Below are 20,116 nucleotides of genomic sequence, written 5' to 3'. Positions count from 1 at the left end.
AAGGAGGACTCCAAATCTTTGAAGGCTTTCACAAGATTTATTCTCCCTCCCTGCAAGATGTCTGAGTTAAAGAAGACACCTATTATTTAAGCTATGAGAGCTTGGGCAAATTGCTTAACTTCTCTGAGCCTTTCTTTTCTTATTCCATAAAATGGGAATAAAATTCTTAAGACTAGGTTTATAGTAAAATGTAAGATAATTCACGTGGGGCACAGGACATAGTACTTCTTTCCCACTAAAGTATGTTTCTTATTGCATACACCTTGCAAATACACTTTATGTTAGATAAACAGAGAGACAGCACTTGATTTGACACAGGCAATACCCATTAAGGCACTGTTATTAACCGGAATAATCCCGGAAGGCATCATTGGAGAGCTCAGGAAAGAATTTTCCGAATAAAACCCAAACACTTAACCCACTCCCTGCCACATTCTCAACAAACACGCTGCAAAGGCTGTGCTCTCCTGGATCCACTGTGCTCTCCTGGATCCACTGTGCTCTCCTTCTTTTTTTTTTTTTTGAGATGGAGTCTTGCTCTGTCACCCAGGCAGGAGCACAGTGGCGCGATCTCGGCTCACTGCAAGTTCTACCTCCTGGGTTCACGCCACTCTCCTGCCTCAGCCTCCCAAGTAGCTGGGACTACAGGCGCTTGCCACCATGCCCGGCTAATTTTTTTGCATTTTTTAGTACAGATGGGGTTTCACCATGTTAGCCAGCATAGTCTCGATCTCTTGACCTCGTGATCCGCCCGCCTCAGCCTCCCAAAGTGCTGGGATTACAGGCGTGAGCCACTGCGCCGGGCCGTCTCCTTCTTTTTGACTTCCTCATTATAAGGAGCTAGCAATTAAAACGGCAAATTTATATGCAGTGCATGAACACTAGCTAAGAAACGAGGCCTAGAATTTAGACTTCTGTTTTTGAATAGCTAATAATTGTTTTCTAAAGAAAAAATATCACTTTATGCTGGCCCTATGTCCCCCTCCTCCTCAATCCTGAGTTGTCCCAGGAGACTGCTCCATTCTACACATAGTCAAAAAGAAAATCTATGCACGAGGCGGATCCGGAACACAGCCCAAGTAGGGCCTCGCCAAACAAAATGATGTTACAAAACAATGTCCTTGTCTAGGACAAAAGAACTATTAATGATAATCAGTACATATTACTGAAAGTGCTCCAAGTAATCTTTGGACTTTGTTTCAAAAATTCTTAATGGACACTAATGCTTAGAGTTCACTCAAAAGAGAAATAAATTATGTGCCAGGGTTGCAGGGACCAAGGACAACACGTGGAAGGCATCAAAGCATTAGCAATGTTACGACAATCAAAGATTTTGTAATTGCATAAAAAGCCTTTAAAAATCATTTAGATATACTAATTATGAACATTAATAATACTGTAATGGGAGGTTTCTTTTATGTTCGATTTGAGCCTAGGTTGAGCTGTTTCGGCAATAATATTTCAGCTCTTTCACCAACCAAGGTGCTTTAGACGCCATGAAAAAAATTCCATTTTAGTTTGAAAAATGGTTATGGGAATGGATAAGAGGAATTTTTCCAGTTTTTTGAATTTGAAAAAAAAATCTGTGATTGCTCTCCATCTCTAGGTCATATTTTCTGACATTAGTGCCCAGAAATATCTTTTAATTTTGGACAGGCAGACCAGAAGTATGCCCTCTTTCAAGTCCTGCCTTTATCTTTAACAAAACAGTTCCAAGGACAAAGCCTCATTCCGGGTTCCCCAGCAAAGGGAACATAAAGAGACCATCAGTCTATCTGAGAAAGAAATCTTCAGACAAAACTTATTTGGGAAACATCCGTCTTCTCAGAGATTACTATTCAATGCACTATGAAAAGTCCGTACGTAAGGAGGGTAATTTCTCTTGTTATTTACTGGCCCCAGTGTAATGATTAGTACTCATGTATAGTAAGAATCGTAAGAAGCCTTATTTTTCCAAATTGATTTCCTTTTATTGAGTGTCTGTATGGAAAATGATGCTATCCATTAGATATTACCTGGTTGATTTAAATTTGATCTTGGAGCTCTGAGGGCAGAGGTGTGAACTGGTATCAACACTTTGAGTTTAGCCTTCTAGAATTGAGCAGTTTTATCTTATAAGTGAATAATTCAGCTTAGGTAAACATCAGCAGCTTTCACAATGCTTTTCCAGAAATGCTTTACTTTATGTGCCTCTGTAATCTGTTAAATCTGTTTATCTTTGCCACTCATATGGGCAGGTACGGACGTGAACTGTCTGTGGGTGACTTGCCTGGATGTGGCTATAGCTACAGTCCCCAAAGTCGAAGCTACCAGAACAGGTCAGATAAGGATGGCCCAAAGATTATGGAGTTGCTGGCCCCAAAGCAAGTCAGACATTATGGGAAGTTTGCATGTATCATGCCCTTGGATAGACAACCTAAATCATATCTCATCGACCATAGATCCTGGTCAGCATACCAAGTCAAGGCAAGTAAAGACTGAAGAAATATCACCTGGTCTGCAGCTCCCCCCAAAACAAAGTCTGCTACTGATGGCAGAAACAGAGATAGACCAAGGGTATCACTACATTATGATGAAGGAAGGAACAACCCCATGCATTCACTCATGTCTTGAATCACCTAGAGAAGAGAGGGAAACTGCCAAAGTGGAGACAATGGAAATGCGGTTCTAAATTTGGAGGAAATGAGACTCACTCTCAGATCAGATGAACAGTAAAAGGCCTAGGATCCAATGGAGTATTAAACAAATATTTAAAAGTAGAGAGGTGGGCCGGGCGCCATGGCTCAAGCCTGTAATCCCAGCACTTTGGGAGGCCGAGACAGGCGGATCATGAGGTCAGAAGATCAAGACCATCCTGGCTAACACGGTGAAACCCCGTCTCTACTAAAAAATACAAAAAACTAGCCAGGCGAGGTGGCGGGCGCCTGTAGTCCCAGCTACTCGGGAGGCTGAGGCAGGAGAATGGCATAAACCCGGGAGGCAGAGCTTGCAGTGAGCTGAGATCCGGCCACTGTACTCCAGCCTGGGCGACAGAGTGAGACTCCGTCTCAAAAAAAAAAAAAAAAAAAAAAAAAGTAGAGAGGTGGTGACCAGTTATTCCCTAATATATAGAATACCATGGGTCCATAAATAATTTCTTAGAGTAACAATATTATTAACATTTTGAAGAAGATGCATGAGAAACGGATTAAATTATAAATTAGGAAATCATAGATCATTACTATTTGTAGTCTCTCTACTCCCTTCTGATTACAGAATTTTAGAGAGTTTGTCTGGATTGGTGATTGCTGGATAAAACCTCAAGAAAAGGAAGTAGCCATCAAGATACTTCTCTTGGGAGACCAAGGCAGGCAGATCATTTGAGGTCAGGAGTTTGAGACCAGCCTGGCCAACATGGTGAAACCCCATCTCTGCCAAAAAATACCAAAAAAATTAGCCGGGCATGGTGGCGCATGCCTGAAGTCCCAGCTGCTCAGGAGACTGAGGTACAAGAATCACTTGAACCCAGGAAGTAGAGGTTGCAGTGAGCAGAGATTGTGCCACTGCACTCCAGCCTGTGAGACAGAATGAGACTCTGTCTCCAAAACAACAACAACCTACTTACCTTGCATTCACAGATTTTATGAAGAAAAATTTGGTATTGTTAGATTAGCTGTATAAGCTATGTTCTCATATAGGATTTGAGAGTCAGGAAATCTGGATTCTATTCCTAGCTCTGCCACTTCCCAGCTATATAATTTGGGGCAAGATAATCTCTCCAAGCCTCAGTTTCCTCATCACTAAAAGGAGAGGAAAAAGATTTCTTCTTTCATTCTAAAATTCCACCACTAGAAATATACCTGTAGGAATTAATCATGAATATACACAAGATTCATCATAACATTATTTATATCAGCAAAACATTCAAGGGAACACCCAAATGTTAGCAGTAGAGGATGGCAAATAAAGCATGATATGTTTACCGAATGGAATACTCTACCATCATTAAAATAAAGAAAAATAAATCACAGACAATGATGTTCCAGCTGCATTACGAGAAAAAAAAAAATTCAAAGTCCCAAAGCACAGTATACCATTTTGTCAAAAATGAAAACAAAAATGTATAGAAAAAAGACAAAAAATACATACACCAAATTAATGAGAATGGTTTTCTCTGGGTGGAGGAATTATGACTGATTTTCCTTTGTCTATGTTTTCTAAAATTTCGATAATACATCTGTACAAATAAAATTTTAATAATAAGAAAGAAAAATTAATATTAAATATTCCACAAGGTTACTGTGAAGATAAAATGAAATAAAGAATGGCAATGTTGACCAAATACTGGTTTTTAATATTGCAAACATCTCTCTGTGACTGTTAGGAGACCCAGTTGCCTATAGCAAGTACTAATTGCATTATCTTTTCTAGAGAACCCTTTGTGTAGTCTGAAGTGAAAGTGCGATAGCATAGCTGGCTACTTTCAGGAGGGCCCTATGGTGATGGATAATCTGATAATACTTGCCAAAAGGGTAATCGTAACCAGCATGCTGATAAAGGGCTGAAAAATAAGCCTTGCTTAGTGCGTGTATTTTATGTAGTGCTCTAGAATGTAGTGAGAGACCTAGGGGCTGACATGGAACAACTTTTGACTCCTAGGAAAACCACCATCCTTTAGCTACCAGATAGGTGTTTGCTTACTCCAATGACTGTAGGGCATATGACTACAGTGTCAACACATACTAGCAACCAAAGGCCTGGGGAGACCTCTGCAGTACAGGTGCTACCTCACAGACTGATCACAAATCCCTCAAGACAGGAGCCAGCTCTTTCATCAGGACACCTTGAGAAATCTCCAGGACTCAGTGCCCTGTAACGTAAAGAGGAGGATCCCTGGAGTCAGAAAGAACCAGGTTGCAAGCCCAGCTTCACCTACCAACTAGTCATTTCACTTGAGGCAAGCTACTTAGCTGGAGCCTCAGTTTCAGTATCTGTAGGATGGAAGTAAGGATACCTTTTTCATAAGGCTGCTGTGATTATCAAAACGTATAGGCAGTGCAAAGCTGAAAGTGGTCAGCTGTCAGTGAATTCCATTATCTAAGCAATGTTATCTGATGGCAATGCATCTTACAGGAATGCATTGGACTGTTCTATAGAGAAGGGAAGGAAAAAAGGCCCATATGTCCTTGGTTTGCAACACGAAGGTGGCCTTGAACTTCAGAATAAACTATGGGTTCTTTTTGAGATTGATATACTTTGTTATATTTTGATTGATTTCAACTAGCACAGTTCTTCTCTTATAAATTATTCTTTTTCCATTTTTCTTTTATTACATTTTAACTTTAAAAAGGTTGTAATGGGTTGAATTGCATCCCCCAAAAAGACACATTCAAGTCCTAACTCCTGATACCTGCGAATGTGACCTTACTTGGAAATCATATCTTTATAGATATAATTAAGATGAAGTAATACTGGTCCAGGGGCCAGTCATCTGAATACTTGAACTAAGTATTTAGATTTAGTCTAAATTTAATGACTACTACTATAAGAGGAAGGAGAGGGAGATCTGCATTCAGGGACACAGACAACACATACAGAAAAAGGCCACATGCAGATAGAGGAGGGACTGGAATGACGTAGCTATAAGGGCAGGAATGCCAAGGATTTCCAGCAACCACCAGAAGCTAGGAGAGAGAGGCTTCAGGAACTTCTTCCCTAGAGCCTTCAGAGGGAGCAAGGCTCTGCTGCCACCTTGATTTTGGGACTTCTAGCATCCAGGACTGTGAGAGAACACATCTGTGTTGTTTTAAGCCACCCAGGTTGTCGCACTTTGTTACCACGGTCCCATGAAATTAATACAAAGGTCCAGGAAATGTTATAAGTATAAGGTGCCTGGCGGTAATACTCTGGGATCTTCCAAAAACAGACTGCAGCTGTTTTCTTGCTACCCCACCAAATCCATTCTCCCATTCCTCCAGGGCGGTCAAGCTTTAGATGGACACGTAGCCATCCAGTTAGAGGCTGTAATTCCCAGAATCCCTTGCAGTTGGGTATGGCCACAAGACTAGATTCTTACCAGGACATGTGACCAGAAGGGGTGTATATAACTTCCATGTCACTTAAAAGGAAGCTGCTCACTCTGGATATCCTTTCTCCCTCTATTCCCATGGACTAGAACTTGGATAAGGCCATAACCCAGCTCCAGCCATGTGGGCAAGGCCACTTTTGGAGACAGGAGAGAGCACCCAGATAGGACCTGTGAGCAGAGCTTCCTTGGCAGCCTCCACTGGCTCTAATACCACAGGAGAGAGAAGCCAGCTTCTACCTCATGTAAGTCACTGTGTTATTGAGTCTGTTTGCTACAATAGTTTTCAACCTTTACCCTAACAAATACACAGGGTTAGGAAATAGCTAGTTTATAGATTAAAATCCCCAAATGTTAGATCTGGAATAGACTAAAGAAATTGTGCCTCTCCCTGAAAAAGGACAGAAAACTGGGACTCAGAGGGATTAGGCAACTGGTTCCAAGTCAGCCAGCCAATTAGGAGCAGATCAAAAAGTAGCACCCTACACAGGAGTGGCTCTGTGGGCTCTGAGGCCTGGACGTGTTGAAGTCTTCCTGTTACCACACAGGACACCTCAACTGGACCCAGTAACAATTTCACTAGTCTCACTTAGAAGCTCCATGTAAGCCAGAGTGACTTTTTGAACTATAAATCTGATCACATCAGTCTCCTGCTCAAACTCCTTCCACAGTTGAGAGGGTCCTACATGATCCAGCCTGCCTGGTTCTCCAACCTAGTATCTCCCTCTCTCTCTGTCTCACCCATCTCATTCTTCCACACTAACCATCCTAAATTTTATCTAAAGCTCTAAGCTTGCTCCAGACTCACATCCTTTCTGTTTGTAGTTCTCTCTGCCTGTCTCACTTTCCCTCCACTTCTCCGCAGGTCTCCTTCACGTCCATTCAGATCTTTGCTCAGCTCTCATCTCCTGCTAGAATGCTTCCCAGTCAGCTTAGCCACAATTGCTCTCGCCATTCTCCACTTTGCTTTACTTTGTATCTTCACAATAGTTTCCTTCTCCTGACATTCTATTATACAGTTGTATGTCTTCCCAACAATTTCAATTCTTGAAGCAGGTACTTCCCATCCTTGGTTTACCACTGTATTTGTGATGCCTAGAATGGTACCTGGCACATAGATACTCACAAAACATTGTTGAATGAAGATCAGAAAAAATTGTTAAGTGAATGAAGTTGACTCCAGAAAGCCACACATCTAGTTTACCAATAGTGACTCCAAAGCTCCTGGAAGTACGTAGAGAAGACAAGAGGAGTATAGAGGGTGGGACAAGTGCTAACTGAGAAAGTCGGGGGACACCTAAAGAGAGGTTTGCACAGCTGAAGAGAAAATGGAAGGCTACGTACAAAGAGTGAGAGGGGTGAGAACACACGCTAACCCCAGGACCCAAAGCAAAGGTCAGGCAATCAATAGAAAAGTTAAAATGGCACTTTTAAACACTTGTGATAAAATTGATTTGGTCATTACCAGAGCTGAACACAGGGCATGCATGCCTCATCTGTTAGAAAGATCTTTATGATCTTGTTAGCAGATCCCCAACCCAGAAGCTGTAAAGGTTATAACCCAACTTGTAAAACTAATCTCACACTGGCTCTGGGATAATAAAGAATCTACAGAAAGCTTTCCAGTTAACTATATGCTACATACAGCAAGTAGCCGGGCTTGTGTGGCTGGCTTCTCCTACATGGCAATTCAGGATGACTCTCCCATTTCTGAGACTGAGAAAGCTATTTTGGAAACAGTGATTTCAATATGCATAGTTCTTAGATACAACAGCTTAGAGTTTAACTTGAGTTTAATAATTTCTCCCCTATTCAAAGTGATTTTATAATAAAAGTCAGCATGCCATTGCCATTGAATTAAGCTGGGATGAGTTGGAATAGTAGTTTGGCAAAACTCTTTTTGCCAGATTTAAAAATATATATATTTTATTTTTAAAGATAGCTTTGTTCTATATTTGCATAATCTCAATTGTAAATACTTAGTTTATTATTATTATTACTTATTTGGGTCTTTCTTCCTAAATAAAACAGTGCAGCATCATTTCTTGTCTAATACTCTTTTGGACCACATGGCAGGTCTATGAGGTACTACAGAAAGGAAAAATGAGTTCATGCAACATAGCAGGTCCAGAAAACAGAACACAGTAACAATCACAAAATATTTCTAAGCAGCCTTGTAAAGGAAACAAGGGAGAATGTGAGAGCACTGGGCATTTACTTTTGAGCAGGATGCATGCTAAAATATGTAGAGATGAAATGATATGATGTCTGGGGTTTGCTTTAAAATGCTTTAGCAAAGGGAAAAAGGGATAGATGAAGCAAGTGTGACAATGTTGGTTAGGCTGAATCTGGGTGTTGGGTACAGGGCAGTTCATTCCACTGTTGCCCCTCTTTGCATTCATGTTTGAAATTTTCATACTAAACAATTCAAGCCAGTAAGGGCTGACTAGAAAACGTTAAAAAGAGGTTCAATCTCTCTTAAACTGTCTAAGTGATCCCAACCAAAAGAAAGGTCAGGACCAGACGGATATACAGCTGAATTATACCAGAATTTGTAGCTCTGGTAGAATTCAGCTGTAAATCCACACAGCTACAAAGAGGAGCTGGTACTGTTTCTTCTGAAACGATTCTAAACAATTGAAAAAGAGGGACTCCTCCCTAACACATTCTATGAGGCCAGCATCATCCTGATACCAAAACCTGGCAAAAATACAAGAAAAAAAGAAAACTTCAGGCCAATATCCCTGATGAACATTGATGCAAAAATCCTCAATAAAACACCAGCAAACTGAATCCAGCAGCACATCAAAAAACATATCCACCATGATCAAACTGGCTTCATCCCTGGGATGCAAGGCCGGCTCAACATATGCAAATCAATAAATGTAATTCATCACATAAACAGAACTAAAGATAAAAACCACATGATTATCTCAGGAGATGCAGAAAAGGCCTTCAATAAATGTCAACATCCCTTCATGTTAAAAACTCTCAATTAACTAGGTATTGATGGAACATACCTCAAAATAATAAGAGCCATTTATGACAAACCCACAGCCAATATCATACTGAATGGACAAAAGCTGGAAGCATTCCCCTTGAAAACTGGCACAAGACAAGGATGCCCTCTCTCACCACTCCTATTCAACACAGTATTGGAAATTCTGGCCAGGGCAGTCAGGCAAGAGAAAGAAAGAAACACTCTTTCAAATAGGAAGAGAGGAAGTCAAAGTGTTTGCAGATGACATGATCCTGTATCTAGAAAACCCTATTGTGTTAGCCCCAAAGCTTCTTAAGCTGATAAGCAACCTCAGCAAAGTCTCAGTATACAAAATCAATATGCAAAAATCACAAGCATTACTGTTCACCAACAGTAGATAAGCAGAGAGCCAAATCATGAATGAACTCCCATGCAGAAGTGCTACAAAGAGAATAAAATACCTAGGAATACAGCTAAGAAGGGAAGTGAAGGACCTCTTCATGGAGAACTACAAACCACTGCTCAAGGAAATAAGAGAGGACACAAACAAATGGGAAAACATTCCATCCTCATGGATAGGAAGAATCAATATCATGAGAATGGCCATACTACTCAAAGTAATTTATAGATTCAATGCTATTCCCATTAAACTACCATTTATTTTTTTCACAGAATTAGAAAAAACTACTTTAAAATTCATATGGAACCTAAAAAGAGCCCCTATAACCAAGACAATCCTAAGCAAAAATAACAAAGCAGAAGGCATCACGCTACCTGACTTCAAATTATACTACAAGGCTACAGGAACTAAAACAGTTGGCAGCACGTTTTCAATCTACTTTCTGATTTCCTCATCTCCTTCTGCGATGTAAGTAGTGAAGATATTGTTGGATCCATTTTTCAGTGAGGAAATTGGGTGTCAGAAAGATGGAGGAGCATGTTTAAGGTCAAATGGTCCCTGTAAGGCAGAGCTGGGTCAGAGCTCAGTCAAAGGTTTTTGTTCCAGTGGCCATTAAACTTGTTTCCTCCTCCTCATCGATATTGGCCCAGTGATTGAAGTGCTCCTCCCATGCCCACATCAAAAGCCAAGGGTAGCTGGCAAAAAGATGGAAGATGAGCATCTGAATTCTGGCTCAAAGAGCTCCCTGTGGTCTCCATGCCTTGCAGCATTAACTCTTTCACCAATAGGCTCTCCTAACTTTACATCCTGGTGGTCCCTTCTCATTTGGTGCAGTTTGGATTTGACAAATGAGTTTCGACGGTGTATTGCTGTGCACATAACTGCCCCTCAGTTCTAGCCACCTCGTATTTGCGAGTAAGAGATATATCCAGGACGGGAGAGGCCTCGCCCAAACCTCGAGGACACTCCTCACTGCCAGGGTGAGAGACTGGACCCTTATGATATTGTATTATCCAAATGCACGTGGACCAACCCTGCACACACAGCTAAGCGTTCCCTTCTCTTCGCTTTCCCCGACATAATGTGAAAATAGCACTCTCAAGGCCTTTATAAATGGGGAAATCAACCCATTTGCAGTAAGGTGGCTTTAGTTACCTCTAATTTCAGAGCTGTCACTAACTGGTCCCAGAATCTCTTTAAATTCAGGTCTACAGGGCCAAAAGGAGCTTGAAATTATTTGAATACCTCATTCATGGACAATGTATGAACAATTTGCTCTTTCAGCGCAAAATGGGATTTATTTGTCTATGAAATCTCAGGCTTGCCATCTAGCCCTGGTTGACTGCATAATCGTTTGTTCTTGCCCTGCCCCGTGTTAGTCAGGCACTATGTTAGGTGACGGGGAAACAACAGCAGACAAGATAGTAATGATCCCTGCGCTCATGGTGCTTAGGAGGAAAGGCCTACGTATTCTAGTACCAGTCAAAGCCTCTGCAAGTGACCCAAAATCCACTCTGCCCATACATGTTGCATCAGCCCCACCCACGTTCCTAGAAGCCATCTCTTCTCCCTAGGGAAGCCCCAGCGCTGGTCTTCATATCCACAAGCTTTCAGGAGCAAAAAGTGTTTTAGGGACACTGAAAAGAAAGCAGGCTATACTAACTTAGCCCAACCCTTAGCATGTTCTCTTTTCATCTTTGGTCACTTGAGACCCTGTTGACTTTTTTTGAGAGTGCCAATATCCATCCAAGTATGTACATGACAGGGACCTCTTCTTGCTTATACATTTCCTCCTACAAACATCTTGATTTTTTTTTCACTTGCATTTCACCAGATCCTGTTACAGGATCTAAATATTCCAAATAATTCTTACAACTGCCACATGATGAAGAGAACGGATCCTGTTACTCTTTATTTACATACATAAAACCCGTGCCTCAGTTTCCAAGGTAACAGAACAAAGAAAACAAGTCATCATCCTGATGCTAATACCGATGAGGGTCAGACGGCTTTGATCTCAGACGCAAGGCACTTTTCAGCCAGCGCAACACTCTCATTTTTCATGATTCCTGCCCCGCACCCCAACGCCTCCACAGCTATACTTCCTGTGGCTTACTGAAGGGCGCTTTAAACATGGCTCGAGAAAGTACACGGAGGAAGCAAGTAAACTTTCAGGATTTTAGTTCCAGCAAATGAAGGCAAAAGTGACTAATCAGAGTGAACAGGACTCAGTCAGGAGCATCAGTCACAGGATGAATCGGCCTCAGCCAGAAAGTCTGGCACAAAGCACTGCTCCCACGACCACCAAGCCACAGATAAACCACCAGGCTGCAAAGAACTCCTACATCACTTACAAGCTGACAGAAGTCTTATTATTATTATATATTATGCTGAAACTCTGAGCCTTACTGTAAGTCATCATTTTATATAGTTTTCACAATGACAGTAAAATCCTGCCACAAGTGGCACTGTCAACTTTTCTATGAGCACTTTCTTTTCTTCACGGTGACATTCAAAGTTCAGAGTCTCCTTCATCTAAAGGAGTTGTCCTATCAGCTTGCTAATGGGAACAATTCATTTAACCTGCACTCCAAGTACAGCCACGGAGCCGAGTAAAATATGTATAGGATCCAGGGGGAATCGGTCCTCCCAGCTGGTCCTTCCTGCCATTTGATTCATTAACAAGAGTCCCACTTTCTTTCCACTCAGGCTGATTTACAGAAAAAAAAAAAAAAAAAAAGACATTCCAGAAAAATTAAGTTAACTATTAGCCAAATCCCCTCTAGCTGCTGGCTTGGATTACATAACAACTCCGTAATTCCAGAAGCTAAAGAACAGAAGGCCAGCATTTTCTCCGATTTCCTATAGTTTTAATGCCTTTCCACTCTCTGCTCCTTTTCTCCCAGCCCACCGCACCACCACATCACCACATACGCCTTTGACAGTCTACGTGGCTCGTATTCCTCATTTATTTTAATTATGTTGGGTTCTTCTGCTTATACTGCAATGTATCCTGGCTTCATAAAATACTCACTTTATATGACCCTTGCTTGCTGCCTTTGACCCACTCACTGTGAAACACTTGCGGAGCCAAAATTCTAGGAAAAGCACCTGCAATTATTAATGCATTAAACCAGTGTTCTGAAATGACTAAATGCATTATTTCTGCTGTAGAAGAAAATGCTGAGGTGAAGCCAGAGCAAAGGTAAAAGACCTGGTTTTCCTAAAATGGATATAGCCTTAGAGGCATTTATATTCTCGGAGGACCCAGTCCTGATTCTTCTGATCATTTTTCAAATAATGAGTGTGAGATGGCCTGCTCATTAAACTGATGTAATAGGTAAATATCACCTGCATTTAGGGTGGGCAACGGAAAGAGGGCAACTGTTTTCTGGGATTCTAAAGGATTTGTAAGGGGAGCAAAAATGTGGGCCTGGTTTCTGAACGAGGTCTATGTTCTGCTCTCACTTTTCACTGGCTGCCACAATAAACAGGGCGAGAGATTGTTAAGCTTTCATGAACTAAAAGCAATGCCAATTGCTATGGATTGCTTTTTATAGAATTTCGAGTAATTTTACATTACAAATGTTACCTCTGCTTATGACTTCCTTAAAAGATAACCAAATGCCAAGCCCATTGGAATAAACATCTAGAGGAAAGAGCTACATATACCCCAACAAACTGTTTTTTCAAAAGCCATAAGCCTAGGCTAGATGCTTTGTCTACCACACTGCTGCTCAAGTGAAGCCTCCCTTCTTCCAAGTACAGCCAAAACCCTAAATATAACCTTTTTAAGGATCCTTTACAAAGTGGATGTTAAAAGTGAACAGAACCTCATTGAACCATCTATTCTTCTTCCTTTAACCTGCAGAGTCATCTACATTTGCTATTTCCTTCAAGTCTCCTTTTTTTTTTCTTCCCCAAACACTGGAAACTTCAGAGCCACTCACACATTGCAGTAATTCTGCCTGCTCTACATAAAATAATGCCTGCTCTTGTGTTCACAAAATCAGGCCAGTTACTCAGTAGAATCTGTGGTCTAGGGTGACCCTGAAGAGACATAAATTTCTAATTTTTATACTTTCCTCAAATTTTGTATGTTATTTTTGTTATTTCAAAATCCAGTGCTTTATAATAAATTTATAGGGTGCCTAAGGGGATCTCCATTCATATTATATGGTATCTCATTCACGGCTCCTCCGGGAGAGAAACCCAGAGTTATACTTCTCAGTCAGCCAACAACACTCCTGCTTGTGAAGTTCCTATATAATAATGAGAAACAAGGCTCCTGTGGGTATCCCACACATGTGTGTAAAATAAACGCCTACAAAGGGAAAATGATGCCATGCTACACTTAAAGCAGGATCACGTGGGTAAGCTGGAAAAAATGCTTCCGTGTCTGTAGTTATGAAGTGATTCCGTATTTTATTGTAGAAATTATATCAAGTATCAGTTTCAAGTGGTTTTTATATATACTCCATGCTTCAGCTGAGATGTTTTCTGTGCCTCCTTCTTTCCAGGAGCATCAGCAGCTATAGTCAAGTTTCAAGAATGGGGAATGCTGTGAGAGTGTGCAGGCAATGACCTAAAAACCATAAAAAAGCCCCACTAAAAGCTGGCTTGCTTTTCATTGTGACCCTGTGCTGACAATTCTTAGTAATGTCAGCAATAAAATAAATTACTGGGCCGACCACTCCCATGCCTGCCCCTTGTTGATATGGCACTGTGAAAGCACTCCAATATCTTTCTTAAGAAGGCTACATCATCATAAATACTGAAAATACTATATATTCACTGTAGGACATATAGAAAAATATTTTAAATGTTTTTAGGAGAGAATTAAAATTTACATTAACTCTAGCACTTATTGATAATCATAGCCCTTTATGTCATTATTACTTTTTGGTTATTAAAAGTAATTCTACTATAAATATCCTTGTTTCATAGATTTCTTTTGGCATTTGTGTTTATTTTCTTTTCTGGAAGTACAGTCTTGAAAGTTTAACTTTTAAAAAGCATTGAATAGATATCATGTCCCGGAAAAAGTGTTTACCAATTTATAATTCCTAGATTAGTGTACACTTGTCCCAACACAGAACTTTATCATGAAAAATAAATCCTGATAATTTAATTGGCTAAAAAGGTGTCCCTTTAAAATTGACATTTCTACGTTTATCTATGATGTTGTTTTGTCTGCATTTAAAAAAAAAATTGTTTCTGTTGTCTAAGCTTCTTGACTTTTGTATTTCCTCTTTTGTTAATTGCCTGTTCATAATCTTTGCTCATTTTTGTATTGTGGTATTAGTCCTTTACTACTCACTAATTTATAAGACTTCTGTATAGTTAATCATATGTTGTTTTTCTCCCCAGTTTTTCTTTTAAATTCTGTTTAGGTTGTTTCTTGTGTATGTAAACTAGCTCTACCACTTACTGATAATCATAGCCCTTTATGTAATTTCTACCTTTTTGGTTATTAAAAATAATTCTACTATAAATATCTTCTTTAAAATATCCAACCTAGTAATCTTTTATTTATGGTTTCTGCCTTTGCTTGCATGCCTATGAGGACTGTATTTGTTCCAAAAACATACTCACCGATACTTAAAAATATTTTTATAATTTTACTTTTTATATTTAATTTAAAAATTCAAATAAAAGTACCTAAATATACTTTTTTCTTGCTCTAGTTTAGCTTGTACATAAATTATTTCACTCCACTTCTCAAGATTTGAATCTAAACAACACACCAACTATCTTATGTCTTTCGTTGTTCTCACAAGAGGTATGTCACTGTGTCTGTTGTGTCAGGAAAAAAAAAAAAAATCAGGACTATCAAAAAGGCTTAGAGCCAAATTCTAGCCCCAAAAATCTACATGTAGAATCTGAGTTGGTTCACCTCTTCTTTAGAAAATGAGGCCAACCATTGAGATTTGGGGCATCTATTTCTTAAATTTGTCTTTACTGAGTAAACCTGGGCAAGTTTCCTGACTTCTTTGTAAAATGGGGATTATAGTAAGAGAAGCACAGTATGGTAGCATCTATATTTAACACTTTCTGTAACAGATTACTGGTATAACAGGAAGTTTCACTTTTATCTTTGTTGTATTTAGTTTTTGCCTGCCACAACAACTACTTGTGATATTTTAATATTTACCAAGAGTTTTCCAAATAGGGCTGATTCTATTAAAAAAAAAAAAAAAGACCCCTTATGCTATTTATACAAGCTTGTTTAGATTAGGATTATATTCCAGAAGCTAAGAGGGCTTCATTTGCTGATTTCAGACAAAGTACACATATAGAACATGAAATGACACTGCTGAGATTGTTCCACTAGCTTTCTGTTTTTTGTCCAGAAGGAAAGCCAGGGAGGTCAGAGAGACAGAAAGTTCTTTGCAGAGAGGTCCACCCTGCCCAGATACGGGAATTGTGCTCATTAGGAGAAATAGTGGGGGAGAGGAGGTACATATTTTCTGGAAAAAACTGGAGCATGGGAAGAATAATGTGCACACTGGCCATCAAATGAGATTTGAATAACAATTTACCACTCTATTCAAAAGTGTCTAAAATATAACAACCCCTCTTTATTACTACCTTTTGCCAGGACATTTGCCATCCCAGAGGTACTACGGGACACGATTTTCAGCAGCAATGCATTCCTTAAAGAGAAGGACAGCAGGGTAGTTGACCCTTGATCCTGTCTGACCATACCCCCAATCTTTGAAATCCTTAGCTTTGCAGAAACTGGAGGAAGCAGAGCCAATGTGATGACGCTTGAGGGAAATCTTTCATGCCACTGATAGGAAACAGGAATCCAAAGGACATTTTTAACTCATTTCTCAAAGATACGGGGATGAGTATAATTTACATTCATCCTCTACTTCATGAGGGGGAAAGAACAGCCCAGCAGTCAAAGCAAGAAAAAAGTCAGGAATCTTTTCACTGATGTATTTCATCAGCAATAAACATTTCCCCAACATCATGCTGTATTCAAGGCATCAAGGAAGTTACTTAATGAAGAAAGGCACCTGGCTTCTCAGCCTTTATAGCTTTCTAAATGTTCCATGTTTTTAAAGACCTCCAAGCTTTTTTCTGTTCCTTCTTCTAGGAATGCTCTTTCCTTTTTCCTGACTGGGCTAATTCCCATTTATCCTCAAGATTCAAAGCAGGGCTTCACTTTGTCATCACACCCAGAGTATACTGATTGTCTCTCCCTAGCACATCCTTAATCCAGCCTGCTGTGGTCTGTTGTGCAGCTTGGTCACAGTCCACGGTCATGGGTGAAGGGATGGGTGGGGATGTGTTTCATTAGCCAATTGCCAAGCCATGTGCCCAGGTTTGGGTTTGCCTCTATCCCGAGGAAGGAGGCACCTTTTAAGAATCACCTAAAGTCCCAGCACTTTGGGAGGCCGAGGCAGGCAGATCACGAGGTCAGGAGATCGAGACCATCCTGGCTAACACGGTGAAACCCCATCTCTACTAAAAATACAAAAAATCAGCCGGGCGAGGTGGCGGGCGCTTGTAGTCCCAGTTACTCGGGAGCCTGAGGCAGGAGAGTGGCGTGAACCCAGAAGGCGGAGCTTGCAGTGAGCCGAGATCTAGCCACTGAACTCCAGCCTGGGTGACAGAGCGAAAAAAAAAAAAATCATCCAAAGGTGGCCTACTCTTCTCTGCACTTACCATTCTCTCGTTTACTTGTCTGTTCACTACACCCACCATGTACATTTATCTCCTACTATCTTCCCTCCCAAAGAATATAGAACATCCCTTCTTCCAATTAAGTACATGGACAATATCTTTTATCTCTTGATCCTAAGTCCCTGCCATTGTGTCTGGCACATAATAGCTTCTTGGAAAATATCTCTTGAATATTTGCTGAATGAATCAAATGTGCCTTCAGGAAATGTACAGCTTTATGCAAACGCCTTAGCTTCCTAGAAGTACTGTAACAAAAGCTTCACATGGGCAAGAACCACCACGGATCAAAGGGGACTGAAGAAGTTAGGAGAAGTTTACGGAGGAAGTGAGTCAGTATCTCACAGGATCTCACAGAGAAACGTCTAACTGGAGATTCAGTTTCTCTCAATTTAGCGTACGGTGAGCAAAGGATTTGGAACTCACCGATGTACTGCTTCTGCTCTCCCCTGTAACTGTGAGAATGCATTCACTAGCTCAATCACTCACCACAATATTTATCCATCACCTACCACATGCAGAACTCTGACAACGCCCGGGCCCTCCACCCGCAGCACATGCTCTGGGGAGTGCCCTGTCCCTGAATCGGTCTGCTGTGATTTTTCCTGCTCTTGTCCTTGTGTACCCATGCGGTTTCTATACGAGAGAGAGGGATGGTGCCCCCTCCCTCCGTATTGCAAACATGCTCACCAGTGAGCTCAGATGTCGGAAGGGAAGAGGGAGGAGGCAGTGTTTTGAAGAGGCTGGGAGGTTATCAGGGGCTGCTACATCAGTCTTTGACTCTTCAAAGGCCTGGAATAGTGTAAGACAACAGCAACTTCTCATAAAGGTCACACTTCTGTAATTCTGGCTGAGATCCTCCCGAGGAGCACCTAATTGATCAACTAACATGCAGGAAATCCTCTAAAAGGTAGTTTTCACAAGCTGGTAGCGGATATAGATAAGATCTTTGAGAGAGGTAGTCTAGGATTATAGCTGAGAGCACAGGCAGATGATGGAGTTTGAGGCTGGGATCAGTGCTTCTCAGCGGTGGAACATTGAGCAAGTCACTTACCCTCTCAAAGCCTCGGCTTTCTCTTCTGTGAAACTGAAATAATGATGGTACCCTTCTCATAGGGTTGTAATTCAGCTTCAATATCTTTTTTTTTTTTTTTTTTTTTTGAGACAGAGTCTCTCTCTGTCGCCCAGGCTGGAGTGCAGTGGTGCCATCTAGGCTCACTGCACCCTCAATCTCTGCCTCCCGGGTTGATGTGATTCTCCTGCTTCAGCCTCCCAAGTAGCTGGTATTACAGGCACATGCCACCACACCTGGCTAGTTTTTGTATTTTCAGTAGAGATAGGGTTTTGCCATGTTGGCCAGGCTGGTCTCAAACTCCTGACCTCAAGTGATCCACCTGCCTCGGCCTCCCAAAGTGCTGGGATTACAGGTGTGAGCCACCGTTCCTGGCCAGCTTCAAGGATCTGATGTCTGCAAACCATCAAGCAACGACCAGTATGGAATGAACTCCTTTAAGGGTATGAGAACAACCTTAGTAAGTCACATCACTTATAAGCCAGTATTAATGTTACCTAGCTTGGAAAATTTTACAAGGATTAACTGAAACAATGCATGTGCAAGTGGTTGTCACATGGTAGGTCCTAAAAATGTTAGTTCCTTAAGATTACTGGCATGAGATTTTTCTATGATGCTACGTTTAAAACTTCATTCTTGAAGGCTGACTTTAACTCGGTTTGTGTGGGAGGAAGCCCTCTTCTTCCATGGTCACCTTGTGTGGAATGGGCCTTTTCTCTCTTGCCATTTTCATTCAAAATATCTGTGGCAGTGCTGCGGAATATTCCAATACGTCCTCTTGACCTCTATCCATAAACAGCCTTTCTCACAATGAGATGTTCCGAGTTTAGGAGCCTTGCTATTTTCAACAAAGAATTAATTGCAAAGTAATTAAGTTTAGAGCAGGGGAATAGATGAACCCTGTCTATCATAAAGGAACAGTGTGGATGGTGACATAATGGAGCAAGGAGACGATGCTTCAGATTAACACACACACACACACACACACACACACACACACACAATCTCTTTTCTAAAGCACACAAAGAAACCTCCCATCACATATATTGACAAGATAAATCTAAGCTGCTTAAAGAAGCACTTAATTTTGTTCTCATTAAGTCGCAGGGTTAAGGGCTTTACCCTCAACGCCCATGGAAGCGATGTTAGGTTTTCACCTTGGAAAGTTCTCTGAGGCCCTAAGTCCATTGACAAATATAGCACTAAGATGTGTTACAGAAAATTGCATCTGAAAGCCAGTTGCTTTGCTGGCCACATTCCCACTTGGCTCTGTGTTCCTCAATGAACATAGAATGCACAGAGAGGAGCAGAGGGGCACACGTGTTCATCCCTCTGCCTTAATGCACACAAATTCACGATTAATCAGCAGTGGATCTAAGGTTGGGGGGTGTGCAGCTTAGATGGGGACAGTCACAAGCCGGTTTTACCACTAGAGCTAGGAGGCTTAATCTTCTTAATAGCGATTAGGTTGATGCCACCCTAACATTTTCTCTGGTTATTTCAGGGACTGAGAAGGTGCCAGCTCACATCACACATCCTTTCTGATGACATGAATGGAGAAGTCTATGGCGTAATTTAAGGTGCATTCTTACACATCCTTGTGTTCTGATTAGAGCAATATATTGCCGGATACCTCATCTTTGCACCTGAAAACACAGTACCTGGGATTTAAGAAATATTTGAGCACTGGAAAGGAAGAAAGAAAAAAAGAAAAAAAAAAAGGAAAAAGGGAAGGAAAAAGGTCTAGAAGGACACATACCAAAATTTTAACTGTGATTGTATCTAGTATTTTTCTTCCTTTCTACTTTTATGTCTTTTCCATAATTGTTACAGTGAGTATTGTTTTACTTTTATGATGGGCACAATAAAATGAACTTGATTTGGATCGTTTACTAAAACTGCTTTCAA

The 20,116-nt window shown here is 40.8% G+C and overlaps 1 protein-coding gene and 1 long non-coding RNA gene across 3 annotated transcripts in view; one reads left to right on the top strand and one right to left on the bottom strand.

The window, feature by feature from the left end:
• The window catches only part of RORA (RAR related orphan receptor A), a 753,017-nt gene that overhangs the window by 206,309 nt on the left and 526,592 nt on the right, over positions 1-20,116 (bottom strand). The gene's annotated exons all lie outside the window — the stretch shown is intronic.
• Positions 1,729-20,063, top strand: LOC117070566. The gene is made up of 3 exons (XR_004431967.1): positions 1,729-1,859; positions 6,155-6,309; positions 19,713-20,063. It is a non-coding gene; the product is annotated as an uncharacterized LOC117070566 (long non-coding RNA).

The sequence above is a fragment of the Trachypithecus francoisi genome, unplaced genomic scaffold (genome assembly GCF_009764315.1).
Source record: "Trachypithecus francoisi isolate TF-2019V2 unplaced genomic scaffold, Tfra_2.0 Lachesis_group3, whole genome shotgun sequence".
In the NCBI taxonomy this organism is placed as follows: domain Eukaryota; kingdom Metazoa; phylum Chordata; class Mammalia; order Primates; family Cercopithecidae; genus Trachypithecus; species Trachypithecus francoisi.
The sequence above is the reverse complement of the archived record's forward strand: the minus strand, read 5'-3'. Positions and strand labels throughout refer to the sequence as shown.